The 12,760-nt window shown below is 62.0% G+C and overlaps 8 non-coding genes across 8 annotated transcripts; all 8 read left to right on the top strand.

The window, feature by feature from the left end:
- Window positions 1–5,160: 5,160 nt before the first annotated feature.
- LOC148806463 (U2 spliceosomal RNA) lies at window positions 5,161–5,344 on the top strand. Its single transcript, XR_016089573.1, has one exon. It is a non-coding gene; the product is annotated as a U2 spliceosomal RNA (small nuclear RNA).
- Window positions 5,345–6,143: 799 nt separating this feature from the next.
- On the top strand, window positions 6,144–6,334 carry LOC148806462 (U2 spliceosomal RNA). Its single transcript, XR_016089275.1, has one exon. It is a non-coding gene; the product is annotated as a U2 spliceosomal RNA (small nuclear RNA).
- A 785-nt stretch (window positions 6,335–7,119) lies between these two features.
- On the top strand, window positions 7,120–7,310 carry LOC148806461 (U2 spliceosomal RNA). The gene has a single exon (XR_016089274.1). It is a non-coding gene; the product is annotated as a U2 spliceosomal RNA (small nuclear RNA).
- A 799-nt stretch (window positions 7,311–8,109) lies between these two features.
- On the top strand, window positions 8,110–8,300 carry LOC148806460 (U2 spliceosomal RNA). Its single transcript, XR_016089273.1, has one exon. It is a non-coding gene; the product is annotated as a U2 spliceosomal RNA (small nuclear RNA).
- Window positions 8,301–9,089: 789 nt separating this feature from the next.
- On the top strand, window positions 9,090–9,280 carry LOC148806459 (U2 spliceosomal RNA). The gene has a single exon (XR_016089272.1). It is a non-coding gene; the product is annotated as a U2 spliceosomal RNA (small nuclear RNA).
- Window positions 9,281–10,083: 803 nt separating this feature from the next.
- Window positions 10,084–10,274, top strand: LOC148806458 (U2 spliceosomal RNA). Its single transcript, XR_016089271.1, has one exon. It is a non-coding gene; the product is annotated as a U2 spliceosomal RNA (small nuclear RNA).
- A 789-nt stretch (window positions 10,275–11,063) lies between these two features.
- LOC148806457 (U2 spliceosomal RNA) lies at window positions 11,064–11,254 on the top strand. The gene has a single exon (XR_016089269.1). It is a non-coding gene; the product is annotated as a U2 spliceosomal RNA (small nuclear RNA).
- Window positions 11,255–12,045: 791 nt separating this feature from the next.
- Window positions 12,046–12,236, top strand: LOC148806456 (U2 spliceosomal RNA). The gene has a single exon (XR_016089268.1). It is a non-coding gene; the product is annotated as a U2 spliceosomal RNA (small nuclear RNA).
- The last annotated feature ends 524 nt before the right edge of the window (window positions 12,237–12,760 follow it).

Here is a 12,760-nt window from a genome sequence, read left to right as displayed (position 1 = left end):
AACGATGGCTGCGGATCCCGGGGCGGCGAGGACGGCTGAGGAGGGTCCCAAGATCCGGAAGACCATCCGCTTCATCTGGAAGCCGGATGGAGAGATGCCGGGGAGGGACGTCTTCGAAGAGGAGATCCTTTTTGGGATCCTGGGTTTGGACGTGGCGGATATCAAGTGCTTGCAGGGGAATCGGGCGCAGCGCTATATGGATCTCTCGTTTGTGGAGGAGAAAGGACATCGCAGTGCTTCCGAGAAGATCATGAAGGCTAAGGAAAGTGGCAGGCTGGAGAATTACGTGTGTCTGGGGCTCCAGAGCAACAATGAAAGGTCAGTGATTCTGCACATGTTTGACCCCTTTGTTCCCGATAGTGACGTCACGACCTTCCTCCGTCGTTACGTCGACGTGTTGGACCCCCCTCGTATCATCATGGACCCCTATAAGGTCTGGACCGGGAAGAGGCAGTATCACGTTGAGCTGAGGCCAGACGACAGAAGTAAGGACGGTTTCGCCCACCCGCCTGCCACTTTCGCCATTGGTCCAGGTAGGGGGTACTTGTTCTACGGGAATCAGCCGCCGTTCTGTCGGAAGTGTCGGGAGTCCGGGCACCGGGAGGCCGAGTGCAACGCGGCGGAGTGTGGGAAGTGCCACCGGCGGGGTCATCAGGCCCGGAACTGCCCCGTTAAAGAGTGTTCCTTGTGTGGCAACACTGGCCATTTGTATCGCAACTGCCTCCTTAGGAACGCCGAGTATGCCAGAGCTGTCCATGACGGATCCGGCCTGGCGGTGGGAGAAACGGAGTCGGACGGCAGTGAGGCTGGGGACACCGAGGACGAACATCAGGATGGTGGTGGAGCGGTCCCTGGGGGAGCCGGGAAGGATGCCGGATGGACGGTGGTGGTGCGGCCGAGACGGAAAGGGAAGGGGAAGGGGAGGCAGCATGAGGAGGACGGCGACGATCCGCAGGAGGGACCATCTCGGGTCGAAGACGGGGTGGTCGGGAGCTGGGCGGATGTGGTGAAGGCCCCCCCCGCCCGAGCAGACGCAGGACCAACCGCAGCGCGGGGGGCAGGTGAGGAGGAGGAGGAGATGCACCACATGCCCGTGTTGAGGAAGAAGCCTAGGAAGCGGTCGCAGGCTGGCAAGGGACAGATGGAGACGGGCGACAAGAAGAAGAAGACATCCAGGGAGTACTACGGGGAGGCGGAGCTCGTCCCGGAGACGGTAGCAGCTCTGGTGACGGCGCCAGAGCAGGAGGTGATGGCAGACCGGGAGGTGATGGCAGACCAGGAGGAGATGGAGGAGGGGGCAGCGCCAGCGTCAACGCAGGACGGCCAGGAGCTGGGGGACACCGCAGGCTCCCTCCCCCCTGGGCAGGGAGACAGAATCATGGCACGGGGCCCCTTCTCTGTGGCGCAGTGCCTTTCAGGTGAGGGGAGCCCTGTGGTGACGTGCCAGGTCGACACCCCGGACCGCGAGTACTCGCGCCGGCCTGACCCTGACCCGGGCTCCAGCCCCAACCCCTCTCCCGACCCCCCTCCCCCCGACCCCGACCCCGACCCCCACCCTGACCGGGGCCCCGACCCCGGCCTCGGTCCCAGCCCCGGATTTGTTCTCGATCCCGGGCCCGACCCCGTCTCTGACATGGAGGTGGGCGTGAGCCCAGTCCCTTCGGTCACCTACATCGAGGGGACAGACACCGACAGTTCGGTCAGTGCAGCAGGGGCAGAGCATCCACTCAGCTCTAGCTCCAGCGACGGTATGGAGAGTGACAGCCCCCCGGAGCAGCCATGACCTTCACAGTGGCCACGGCTAATGTGAGGGGTCTGCGGAACCGGGAGAAACGAGCTGGAGTTTTCCGATATTTGTCCCAAAGGCTTTTGGATATTTGTTTTTTGCAGGAGACCCATCTGAAAGACCACGACGATGTGCTCGCTTACCAGAAGGAGTGGACAAAGGGGCCCTCGTGGTGGAGCGTTGGGGGGGTGAACTCCTCTGGCGTGAGCATCCTGTGTGGTTCCCCAGGGTTTGCGGCACAGGTGGTCAGCTCTGTGGTCCCCGGGCGCCTGCTGGTGGTCGACGGGACCCGGCACGGGGTGCGGACCCGGCTGATCGGTGTGTATGTCCCGGCGGACCGGCGGCAGCAGGGCTCCTTCCTGAAAGATCTGGAGCCCCTGCTGTACACAAACAGAGAGCTGATCATCGGCGGGGATTTTAACATCGACCTGGGGGACTCACAAGGTGAGGGTGCCCATGGGTTACGGTCTCTGATTGCAGATTTTGGCCTGCGGGACGGATTTCAGAATGTCGCACATCACACCTGGGACAACGGAAGGGGGACCTTCAGGCGGCTGGATTATGTCTTCACTTCGGCGAACTGGACGACCCTAAGCAGGCAAGCGACCCCTACTTGGTTTTCCGACCATCACATGCTGACGGCTTCCTTTGGTGTTGAGGACCCTCGTTTCCAGGCCGGATACTGGAAGCTGAACAGGCAAGTCCTGCAGGAGGCGAGATACCAGAGGAAGATCGCTACAGTGCTGAGGGCATGTGCGGAGAGGAGGGACGCCTTCAGTTCGGCGGTGCACTGGTGGGAGTCCTGCAAGCGCACCATCGCGGTGGTGACGAAGAAGTACTGCAGGATCCGCCGCAGCTTGGAGGACCGCCAGTGCACCAAGCTCCAGGAGGAGCTCGAGGCACTGTATGCGCAGCTGAACCAAGGGGGCGCTTACGAGGGGGAGAAGATCGCCCACATCAAGAGCCTGCTTAGGGGTAAGTGGCTGCAGTGGGCTAAGGACTTTCTTTTCAGGCTCCGTGGAGTCTGGAGGGAGAATGACGAAAGCTGCTCGTCCCAGTTCTTCGGCGCCGTGAGGAGGCAACAAGAGCGAGGCTTCTTTGACGGCGTTCGGAGGACGGACGGGTCTGTAGCCACTTCCATACCCGGGATGTTGGAGTGTGCCACAGAATATTACAGCACCCTGTTTGCTGAGAAGGAGACCGACGCCGGTATCAGGAGCAGGCTCCTGGACGGAGTGGAGCCGGCGGTAGACGACCCCGCTGCTCTGGGCGGGGCAGTGTCAGGGGCAGAGATCCGATCTGCCCTGATGGGGATGAAGAAGGGCACTGTCCCTGGCATAGACGGTCTACCGACCGAGTTTTACCTCACCTTTTTTGACCAGCTGGAGCCGCTCTTGGTGCAGGTATTCAACGAGGTGCTGGATCGTGATGGGCTCGGTGCCACCATGAAGATCGGTGTCATCTCCCTCGTCCATAAGGGAGGTGACAAGGCAGACCTGGGGAATTGGCGGCCAATCCAGCTCCTGTGCACTGACTATAAGATCTTGGCCAGGGTGCTGGGCGGCCGCCTGAGAACAGTGATGCCGGCCTTGGTGCAGGCTGACCAGACGTGTGGTGTGGCAGGCCGCAAGATCAGCTGGACCCTGCAGCTGATCCGCGACGTCATCGCGTGGGTGGAAGATAGAGGCCTGCCGCTCCTGCTGGTGAGCCTCGACCAGACCAAGGCCTTTGACCGGGTCCATCACGAGATTCTGTGGGCACTCCTGAAGAGGAAGGGTCTGCCGGACGGGTTTGTCAGGTGGGTCCGGACCTTGTACAACGGGGTGGCATCCCGGGTATGCGTCAACGGAGCGTTGGGCGGGCATATTCCAGTGCGGTGTGGTGTGCGACAGGGCTGTCCTCTCTCGCCCCTGCTGTATGTGCTTTTCCTAGAGATCCTCCTGGACCAGCTCAGGAGGGATCCGGGAGTGGATGGGATCCTGGTGCCAGGTGGAGGAGGGCAGATGGCGAAGATCGCGGCATATGCAGACGACGTCACGCTCTTCCTGGGCTCTGAAGGCGGCCTGGGGAGGGCGCTCAGCATTGTCGAGGATTTCTCAAGAGGTACCGGCGCCCGACTGAACAGGGCCAAGAGCTTAGTGAAGGTCTTCGGGACCTGGCCGAGCGAGCCGCGGGACTTTGGCGGTCTGTCACGGACGACTGGGCCGCTGAAGATCCTGGGGGTAAGCTTTCACTCCACAGATCCTGGAGGTGTCAACTGGGAGGCCGGGTTCCGGAAAGTCAACCGGAAGCTAGGCCTGTGGCAGCAACGATCGCTAACCTGGATCGGGAAGGCGCTGGTACTGAAGGCGGAAGTCCTGCCTCTGCTTCTCCACCTGGCGGTAGTGTACCCCCTGCCGGTCCGGAAGCGGAGAGATCTGGTGAGGAGCATCTTCAACTTCGTCTGGGGTCACACCTACGAACGGGTGAAGAGGTGTGATATGTACAGACCCCTGGCCGATGGGGGTCGGGGGATCTTGGACTTCCCGGCGAAGTTGGACTGCGCCTTCATAGCGAGCCTGTGCACGGTCCTGCACGACAACCCGGCCCACCTGTGCAGCCGGTTTGTCAGTCTCTGGCTGGCGGCGAGCATGCGGCACCTGACGGTCTGGACCAACACGACCCCCAAAGCAGAGCGGCTCCCGCTGCACTACCGCCACGCACTGCGGTGGCTGCGGGCACACCCGGGGATCAAGGAAGGGACGAACTGTTTGAATCACAGGACCATGTACAGGATGGTGAAGGCGGAAGAACGGCCGGCGATCCCGGGTGTGTCCCGGATCATCTGGCAGCGGGTCCAGCCGGAGGGGCTGGATAACAAGCTGAAGGACCTGAACTGGCTCTGCGTGTGGGGTCGGCTGACGGTCAGGGCCGTCATGCATGCGCACGGGCTCTCCAGACAGAGCCTGTGCCCGCGACACGGCTGCGCGGGCGAAGAGACGGTGGGTCACGTCTTCTGGGAGTGTGCCTTCGCCCAGAGGGTGTGGAGATCGTGCGGGACCCTCTTTGCACAGGTAAGCCCCGATTCCCCCATCACGCAAGCGTCTGTCCTGAGAGGGATCGCCGGCATCCGGGGCCGGAACCGGAAATTCCTGCTGTGGCTACTGGTCAGCCTGGTCAAGGCCTTCATCTGGGATGCCCGGACAGACCTGGTGAAGCACGGCGTGGAGAAGCCTGCTTTTGGGATCCTGCGGAGGGTGAAGGAGGAGGTGGCCAGGAGGGTCCAGTGGGACATTCATAGATGGGGGTTTGCCGCAGCAAAAGAGCGCTGGAAGGATTTGTGCACGGGACATTAGGGGGGTGTTGGTGTGGGACTGTTTTATGATTTGTTAACGAACTTTTTTCTAATAAAAATATAAAAAAAAATCTGTTCTTATCAGTTTAATATCTGATACGTCCCCCATCGGGGGACCACATATTAAACGGATTTTTGGAACAGGGAGCTGGATCAGGAGCTTGCTCCGTCCTCTCCACGCATCGGCCCGGTATTGCAGCGCCTCCGGGAACGGTGCACTACCTTCTCTCAGCGGTGAAAAGACAGACGTAGCTAGCAAGCAAGCGAGGTGGACCGGAGCTCCTTCCTCTCCGGTCTCGTCTCTCGTCCATCTGTGTGTCTCTGTGTCTCTCTCTCTCCCCCTCCCCGTTCCCGTGCTCCCTCCGTGCACTTTCCCGCGCCTCGACTCTCTCGGCAAGCAGGCCGGCCCCCTTTTCGGCTCCCGTGCGTTTTCCCTCCAAAAAACTTAGTTTTTTCCTCCTTTTTCCAGGGAGGCAGGCGTGGCTTGTGTGTGTGTGTGTGTGTGTGTGTGTGTGTGTGTGTGTGTGTGTGTGTGTGTGTGTGTGTGTGTGTCCCCGTCCTTGCAGGCGGGCCCCTTTCGACAGCCGGCCGTTTTCCCTCCAAAAAACTTAGTATATACACCTTTTCTTTCTTTTTTTCGGCAGGCAGGCAGGTGTGTGTGTGTCCCCGTCCCTCCCGAGAGAGCGCTGCCCCTTGCCTCTGCCCGCAGGTGCCGACGGTCCGCTTTCGCTTGCAGCTCACTCGGCACGGCTGCTGCTGGTGGGAGGGGCCTAAGCTAAGGAGGCCGGCCGGCTGGCGCCCCCCGCGGCTGCGGTCGTTGTCGGGCCGTTGACAGGAGATCAAAGAGCAGGGCCCCCGCCCGGGACTGGCGGGCAGGCAGGCGAGCAAGCAGGCAGGCAAGAGAGGGGGAGAGCGGAGTCCGGGCGGCCGGCAGCCGCGTGCGGACCGGGCTCCAGAGGCGTCGGCCTGCGCCGCTGCGCGCCAGCCGGACGCCCGCGCGCCCGCCCAAGGCCGGCGTCGGGCATCGCTTCTCGGCCTTTTGGCTAAGATCAAGTGTAGTATCTGTTCTTATCAGTTTAATATCTGATACGTCCCCCATCGGGGGACCACATATTAAACGGATTTTTGGAACAGGGAGCTGGATCAGGAGCTTGCTCCGTCCTCTCCACGCATCGGCCCGGTATTGCAGCGCCTCCGGGAACGGTGCACTACCTTCTCTCAGCGGTGAAAAGACAGACGTAGCTAGCAAGCAAGCGAGGTGGACCGGAGCTCCTTCCTCTCCGGTCTCGTCTCTCGTCCATCTGTGTGTCTCTGTGTCTCTCTCTCTCCCCCTCCCCGTTCCCGTGCTCCCTCCGTGCACTTTCCCGCGCCTCGACTCTCTCGGCAAGCAGGCCGGCCCCCTTTTCGGCTCCCGTGCGTTTTCCCTCCAAAAAACTTAGTTTTTTCCTCCTTTTTCCAGGGAGGCAGGCGTGGCTTGTGTGTGTGTGTGTGTGTGTGTGTGTGTGTGTGTGTGTGTGTGTGTGTGTGTCCCCGTCCTTGCAGGCGGGCCCCTTTCGACAGCCGGCCGTTTTCCCTCCAAAAAACTTAGTATATACACCTTTTCTTTCTTTTTTTCGGCAGGCAGGCAGGTGTGTGTGTGTCCCCGTCCCTCCCGAGAGAGCGCTGCCCCTTGCCTCTGCCCGCAGGTGCCGACGGTCCGCTTTCGCTTGCAGCTCACTCGGCACGGCTGCTGCTTGTGGGAGGGGCCTAAGCTAAGGAGGCCGGCCGGCTGGCGCCCCCCGCGGCTGCGGTCGTTGTCGGGCCGTTGACAGGAGATCAAAGAGCAGGGCCCCCGCCCGGGACTGGCGGGCAGGCAGGCGAGCAAGCAGGCAGGCAAGAGAGGGGGAGAGCGGAGTCCGGGCGGCCGGCAGCCGCGTGCGGACCGGGCTCCAGAGGCGTCGGCCTGCGCCGCTGCGCGCCAGCCGGACGCCCGCGCGCCCGCCCAAGGCCGGCGTCGGGCATCGCTTCTCGGCCTTTTGGCTAAGATCAAGTGTAGTATCTGTTCTTATCAGTTTAATATCTGATACGTCCCCCATCGGGGGACCACATATTAAACGGATTTTTGGAACAGGGAGCTGGATCAGGAGCTTGCTCCGTCCTCTCCACGCATCGGCCCGGTATTGCAGCGCCTCCGGGAACGGTGCACTACCTTCTCTCAGCGGTGAAAAGACAGACGTAGCTAGCAAGCAAGCGAGGTGGACCGGAGCTCCTTCCTCTCCGGTCTCGTCTCTCGTCCATCTGTGTGTCTCTGTGTCTCTCTCTCTCCCCCTCCCCGTTCCCGTGCTCCCTCCGTGCACTTTCCCGCGCCTCGACTCTCTCGGCAAGCAGGCCGGCCCCCTTTTCGGCTCCCGTGCGTTTTCCCTCCAAAAAACTTAGTTTTTTCCTCCTTTTTCCAGGGAGGCAGGCGTGGCTTGTGTGTGTGTGTGTGTGTGTGTGTGTGTGTGTGTGTGTGTGTGTGTGTGTGTGTGTGTGTGTGTGTCCCCGTCCTTGCAGGCGGGCCCCTTTCGACAGCCGGCCGTTTTCCCTCCAAAAAACTTAGTATATACACCTTTTCTTTCTTTTTTTCGGCAGGCAGGCAGGTGTGTGTGTGTCCCCGTCCCTCCCGAGAGAGCGCTGCCCCTTGCCTCTGCCCGCAGGTGCCGACGGTCCGCTTTCGCTTGCAGCTCACTCGGCACGGCTGCTGCTGGTGGGAGGGGCCTAAGCTAAGGAGGCCGGCCGGCTGGCGCCCCCCGCGGCTGCGGTCGTTGTCGGGCCGTTGACAGGAGATCAAAGAGCAGGGCCCCCGCCCGGGACTGGCGGGCAGGCAGGCGAGCAAGCAGGCAGGCAAGAGAGGGGGAGAGCGGAGTCCGGGCGGCCGGCAGCCGCGTGCGGACCGGGCTCCAGAGGCGTCGGCCTGCGCCGCTGCGCGCCAGCCGGACGCCCGCGCGCCCGCCCAAGGCCGGCGTCGGGCATCGCTTCTCGGCCTTTTGGCTAAGATCAAGTGTAGTATCTGTTCTTATCAGTTTAATATCTGATACGTCCCCCATCGGGGGACCACATATTAAACGGATTTTTGGAACAGGGAGCTGGATCAGGAGCTTGCTCCGTCCTCTCCACGCATCGGCCCGGTATTGCAGCGCCTCCGGGAACGGTGCACTACCTTCTCTCAGCGGTGAAAAGACAGACGTAGCTAGCAAGCAAGCGAGGTGGACCGGAGCTCCTTCCTCTCCGGTCTCGTCTCTCGTCCATCTGTGTGTCTCTGTGTCTCTCTCTCTCCCCCTCCCCGTTCCCGTGCTCCCTCCGTGCACTTTCCCGCGCCTCGACTCTCTCGGCAAGCAGGCCGGCCCCCTTTTCGGCTCCCGTGCGTTTTCCCTCCAAAAAACTTAGTTTTTTCCTCCTTTTTCCAGGGAGGCAGGCGTGGCTTGTGTGTGTGTGTGTGTGTGTGTGTGTGTGTGTGTGTGTGTGTGTGTGTGTGTGTGTCCCCGTCCTTGCAGGCGGGCCCCTTTCGACAGCCGGCCGTTTTCCCTCCAAAAAACTTAGTATATACACCTTTTCTTTCTTTTTTTCGGCAGGCAGGCAGGTGTGTGTGTGTCCCCGTCCCTCCCGAGAGAGCGCTGCCCCTTGCCTCTGCCCGCAGGTGCCGACGGTCCGCTTTCGCTTGCAGCTCACTCGGCACGGCTGCTGCTTGTGGGAGGGGCCTAAGCTAAGGAGGCCGGCCGGCTGGCGCCCCCCGCGGCTGCGGTCGTTGTCGGGCCGTTGACAGGAGATCAAAGAGCAGGGCCCCCGCCCGGGACTGGCGGGCAGGCAGGCGAGCAAGCAGGCAGGCAAGAGAGGGGGAGAGCGGAGTCCGGGCGGCCGGCAGCCGCGTGCGGACCGGGCTCCAGAGGCGTCGGCCTGCGCCGCTGCGCGCCAGCCGGACGCCCGCGCGCCCGCCCAAGGCCGGCGTCGGGCATCGCTTCTCGGCCTTTTGGCTAAGATCAAGTGTAGTATCTGTTCTTATCAGTTTAATATCTGATACGTCCCCCATCGGGGGACCACATATTAAACGGATTTTTGGAACAGGGAGCTGGATCAGGAGCTTGCTCCGTCCTCTCCACGCATCGGCCCGGTATTGCAGCGCCTCCGGGAACGGTGCACTACCTTCTCTCAGCGGTGAAAAGACAGACGTAGCTAGCAAGCAAGCGAGGTGGACCGGAGCTCCTTCCTCTCCGGTCTCGTCTCTCGTCCATCTGTGTGTCTCTGTGTCTCTCTCTCTCCCCCTCCCCGTTCCCGTGCTCCCTCCGTGCACTTTCCCGCGCCTCGACTCTCTCGGCAAGCAGGCCGGCCCCCTTTTCGGCTCCCGTGCGTTTTCCCTCCAAAAAACTTAGTTTTTTCCTCCTTTTTCCAGGGAGGCAGGCGTGGCTTGTGTGTGTGTGTGTGTGTGTGTGTGTGTGTGTGTGTGTGTGTGTGTGTGTGTGTGTGTGTGTGTGTGTGTCCCCGTCCTTGCAGGCGGGCCCCTTTCGACAGCCGGCCGTTTTCCCTCCAAAAAACTTAGTATATACACCTTTTCTTTCTTTTTTTCGGCAGGCAGGCAGGTGTGTGTGTGTCCCCGTCCCTCCCGAGAGAGCGCTGCCCCTTGCCTCTGCCCGCAGGTGCCGACGGTCCGCTTTCGCTTGCAGCTCACTCGGCACGGCTGCTGCTGGTGGGAGGGGCCTAAGCTAAGGAGGCCGGCCGGCTGGCGCCCCCCGCGGCTGCGGTCGTTGTCGGGCCGTTGACAGGAGATCAAAGAGCAGGGCCCCCGCCCGGGACTGGCGGGCAGGCAGGCGAGCAAGCAGGCAGGCAAGAGAGGGGGAGAGCGGAGTCCGGGCGGCCGGCAGCCGCGTGCGGACCGGGCTCCAGAGGCGTCGGCCTGCGCCGCTGCGCGCCAGCCGGACGCCCGCGCGCCCGCCCAAGGCCGGCGTCGGGCATCGCTTCTCGGCCTTTTGGCTAAGATCAAGTGTAGTATCTGTTCTTATCAGTTTAATATCTGATACGTCCCCCATCGGGGGACCACATATTAAACGGATTTTTGGAACAGGGAGCTGGATCAGGAGCTTGCTCCGTCCTCTCCACGCATCGGCCCGGTATTGCAGCGCCTCCGGGAACGGTGCACTACCTTCTCTCAGCGGTGAAAAGACAGACGTAGCTAGCAAGCAAGCGAGGTGGACCGGAGCTCCTTCCTCTCCGGTCTCGTCTCTCGTCCATCTGTGTGTCTCTGTGTCTCTCTCTCTCCCCCTCCCCGTTCCCGTGCTCCCTCCGTGCACTTTCCCGCGCCTCGACTCTCTCGGCAAGCAGGCCGGCCCCCTTTTCGGCTCCCGTGCGTTTTCCCTCCAAAAAACTTAGTTTTTTCCTCCTTTTTCCAGGGAGGCAGGCGTGGCTTGTGTGTGTGTGTGTGTGTGTGTGTGTGTGTGTGTGTGTGTGTGTGTGTGTGTGTGTCCCCGTCCTTGCAGGCGGGCCCCTTTCGACAGCCGGCCGTTTTCCCTCCAAAAAACTTAGTATATACACCTTTTCTTTCTTTTTTTCGGCAGGCAGGCAGGTGTGTGTGTGTCCCCGTCCCTCCCGAGAGAGCGCTGCCCCTTGCCTCTGCCCGCAGGTGCCGACGGTCCGCTTTCGCTTGCAGCTCACTCGGCACGGCTGCTGCTGGTGGGAGGGGCCTAAGCTAAGGAGGCCGGCCGGCTGGCGCCCCCCGCGGCTGCGGTCGTTGTCGGGCCGTTGACAGGAGATCAAAGAGCAGGGCCCCCGCCCGGGACTGGCGGGCAGGCAGGCGAGCAAGCAGGCAGGCAAGAGAGGGGGAGAGCGGAGTCCGGGCGGCCGGCAGCCGCGTGCGGACCGGGCTCCAGAGGCGTCGGCCTGCGCCGCTGCGCGCCAGCCGGACGCCCGCGCGCCCGCCCAAGGCCGGCGTCGGGCATCGCTTCTCGGCCTTTTGGCTAAGATCAAGTGTAGTATCTGTTCTTATCAGTTTAATATCTGATACGTCCCCCATCGGGGGACCACATATTAAACGGATTTTTGGAACAGGGAGCTGGATCAGGAGCTTGCTCCGTCCTCTCCACGCATCGGCCCGGTATTGCAGCGCCTCCGGGAACGGTGCACTACCTTCTCTCAGCGGTGAAAAGACAGACGTAGCTAGCAAGCAAGCGAGGTGGACCGGAGCTCCTTCCTCTCCGGTCTCGTCTCTCGTCCATCTGTGTGTCTCTGTGTCTCTCTCTCTCCCCCTCCCCGTTCCCGTGCTCCCTCCGTGCACTTTCCCGCGCCTCGACTCTCTCGGCAAGCAGGCCGGCCCCCTTTTCGGCTCCCGTGCGTTTTCCCTCCAAAAAACTTAGTTTTTTCCTCCTTTTTCCAGGGAGGCAGGCGTGGCTTGTGTGTGTGTGTGTGTGTGTGTGTGTGTGTGTGTGTGTGTGTGTGTGTGTGTGTGTGTCCCCGTCCTTGCAGGCGGGCCCCTTTCGACAGCCGGCCGTTTTCCCTCCAAAAAACTTAGTATATACACCTTTTCTTTCTTTTTTTCGGCAGGCAGGCAGGTGTGTGTGTGTCCCCGTCCCTCCCGAGAGAGCGCTGCCCCTTGCCTCTGCCCGCAGGTGCCGACGGTCCGCTTTCGCTTGCAGCTCACTCGGCACGGCTGCTGCTGGTGGGAGGGGCCTAAGCTAAGGAGGCCGGCCGGCTGGCGCCCCCCGCGGCTGCGGTCGTTGTCGGGCCGTTGACAGGAGATCAAAGAGCAGGGCCCCCGCCCGGGACTGGCGGGCAGGCAGGCGAGCAAGCAGGCAGGCAAGAGAGGGGGAGAGCGGAGTCCGGGCGGCCGGCAGCCGCGTGCGGACCGGGCTCCAGAGGCGTCGGCCTGCGCCGCTGCGCGCCAGCCGGACGCCCGCGCGCCCGCCCAAGGCCGGCGTCGGGCATCGCTTCTCGGCCTTTTGGCTAAGATCAAGTGTAGTATCTGTTCTTATCAGTTTAATATCTGATACGTCCCCCATCGGGGGACCACATATTAAACGGATTTTTGGAACAGGGAGCTGGATCAGGAGCTTGCTCCGTCCTCTCCACGCATCGGCCCGGTATTGCAGCGCCTCCGGGAACGGTGCACTACCTTCTCTCAGCGGTGAAAAGACAGACGTAGCTAGCAAGCAAGCGAGGTGGACCGGAGCTCCTTCCTCTCCGGTCTCGTCTCTCGTCCATCTGTGTGTCTCTGTGTCTCTCTCTCTCCCCCTCCCCGTTCCCGTGCTCCCTCCGTGCACTTTCCCGCGCCTCGACTCTCTCGGCAAGCAGGCCGGCCCCCTTTTCGGCTCCCGTGCGTTTTCCCTCCAAAAAACTTAGTTTTTTCCTCCTTTTTCCAGGGAGGCAGGCGTGGCTTGTGTGTGTGTGTGTGTGTGTGTGTGTGTGTGTGTGTGTGTGTGTGTGTGTGTGTCCCCGTCCTTGCAGGCGGGCCCCTTTCGACAGCCGGCCGTTTTCCCTCCAAAAAACTTAGTATATACACCTTTTCTTTCTTTTTTTCGGCAGGCAGGCAGGTGTGTGTGTGTCCCCGTCCCTCCCGAGAGAGCGCTGCCCCTTGCCTCTGCCCGCAGGTGCCGACGGTCCGCTTTCGCTTGCAGCTCACTCGGCACGGCTGCTGCTGG

This window comes from Atractosteus spatula, unplaced genomic scaffold, assembly GCF_055471065.1.
Source record: "Atractosteus spatula isolate fAtrSpa1 unplaced genomic scaffold, fAtrSpa1.hap1 Scaffold_5, whole genome shotgun sequence".
Lineage (NCBI taxonomy): Eukaryota > Metazoa > Chordata > Actinopteri > Semionotiformes > Lepisosteidae > Atractosteus > Atractosteus spatula.
The sequence above is the reverse complement of the archived record's forward strand: the minus strand, read 5'-3'. Positions and strand labels throughout refer to the sequence as shown.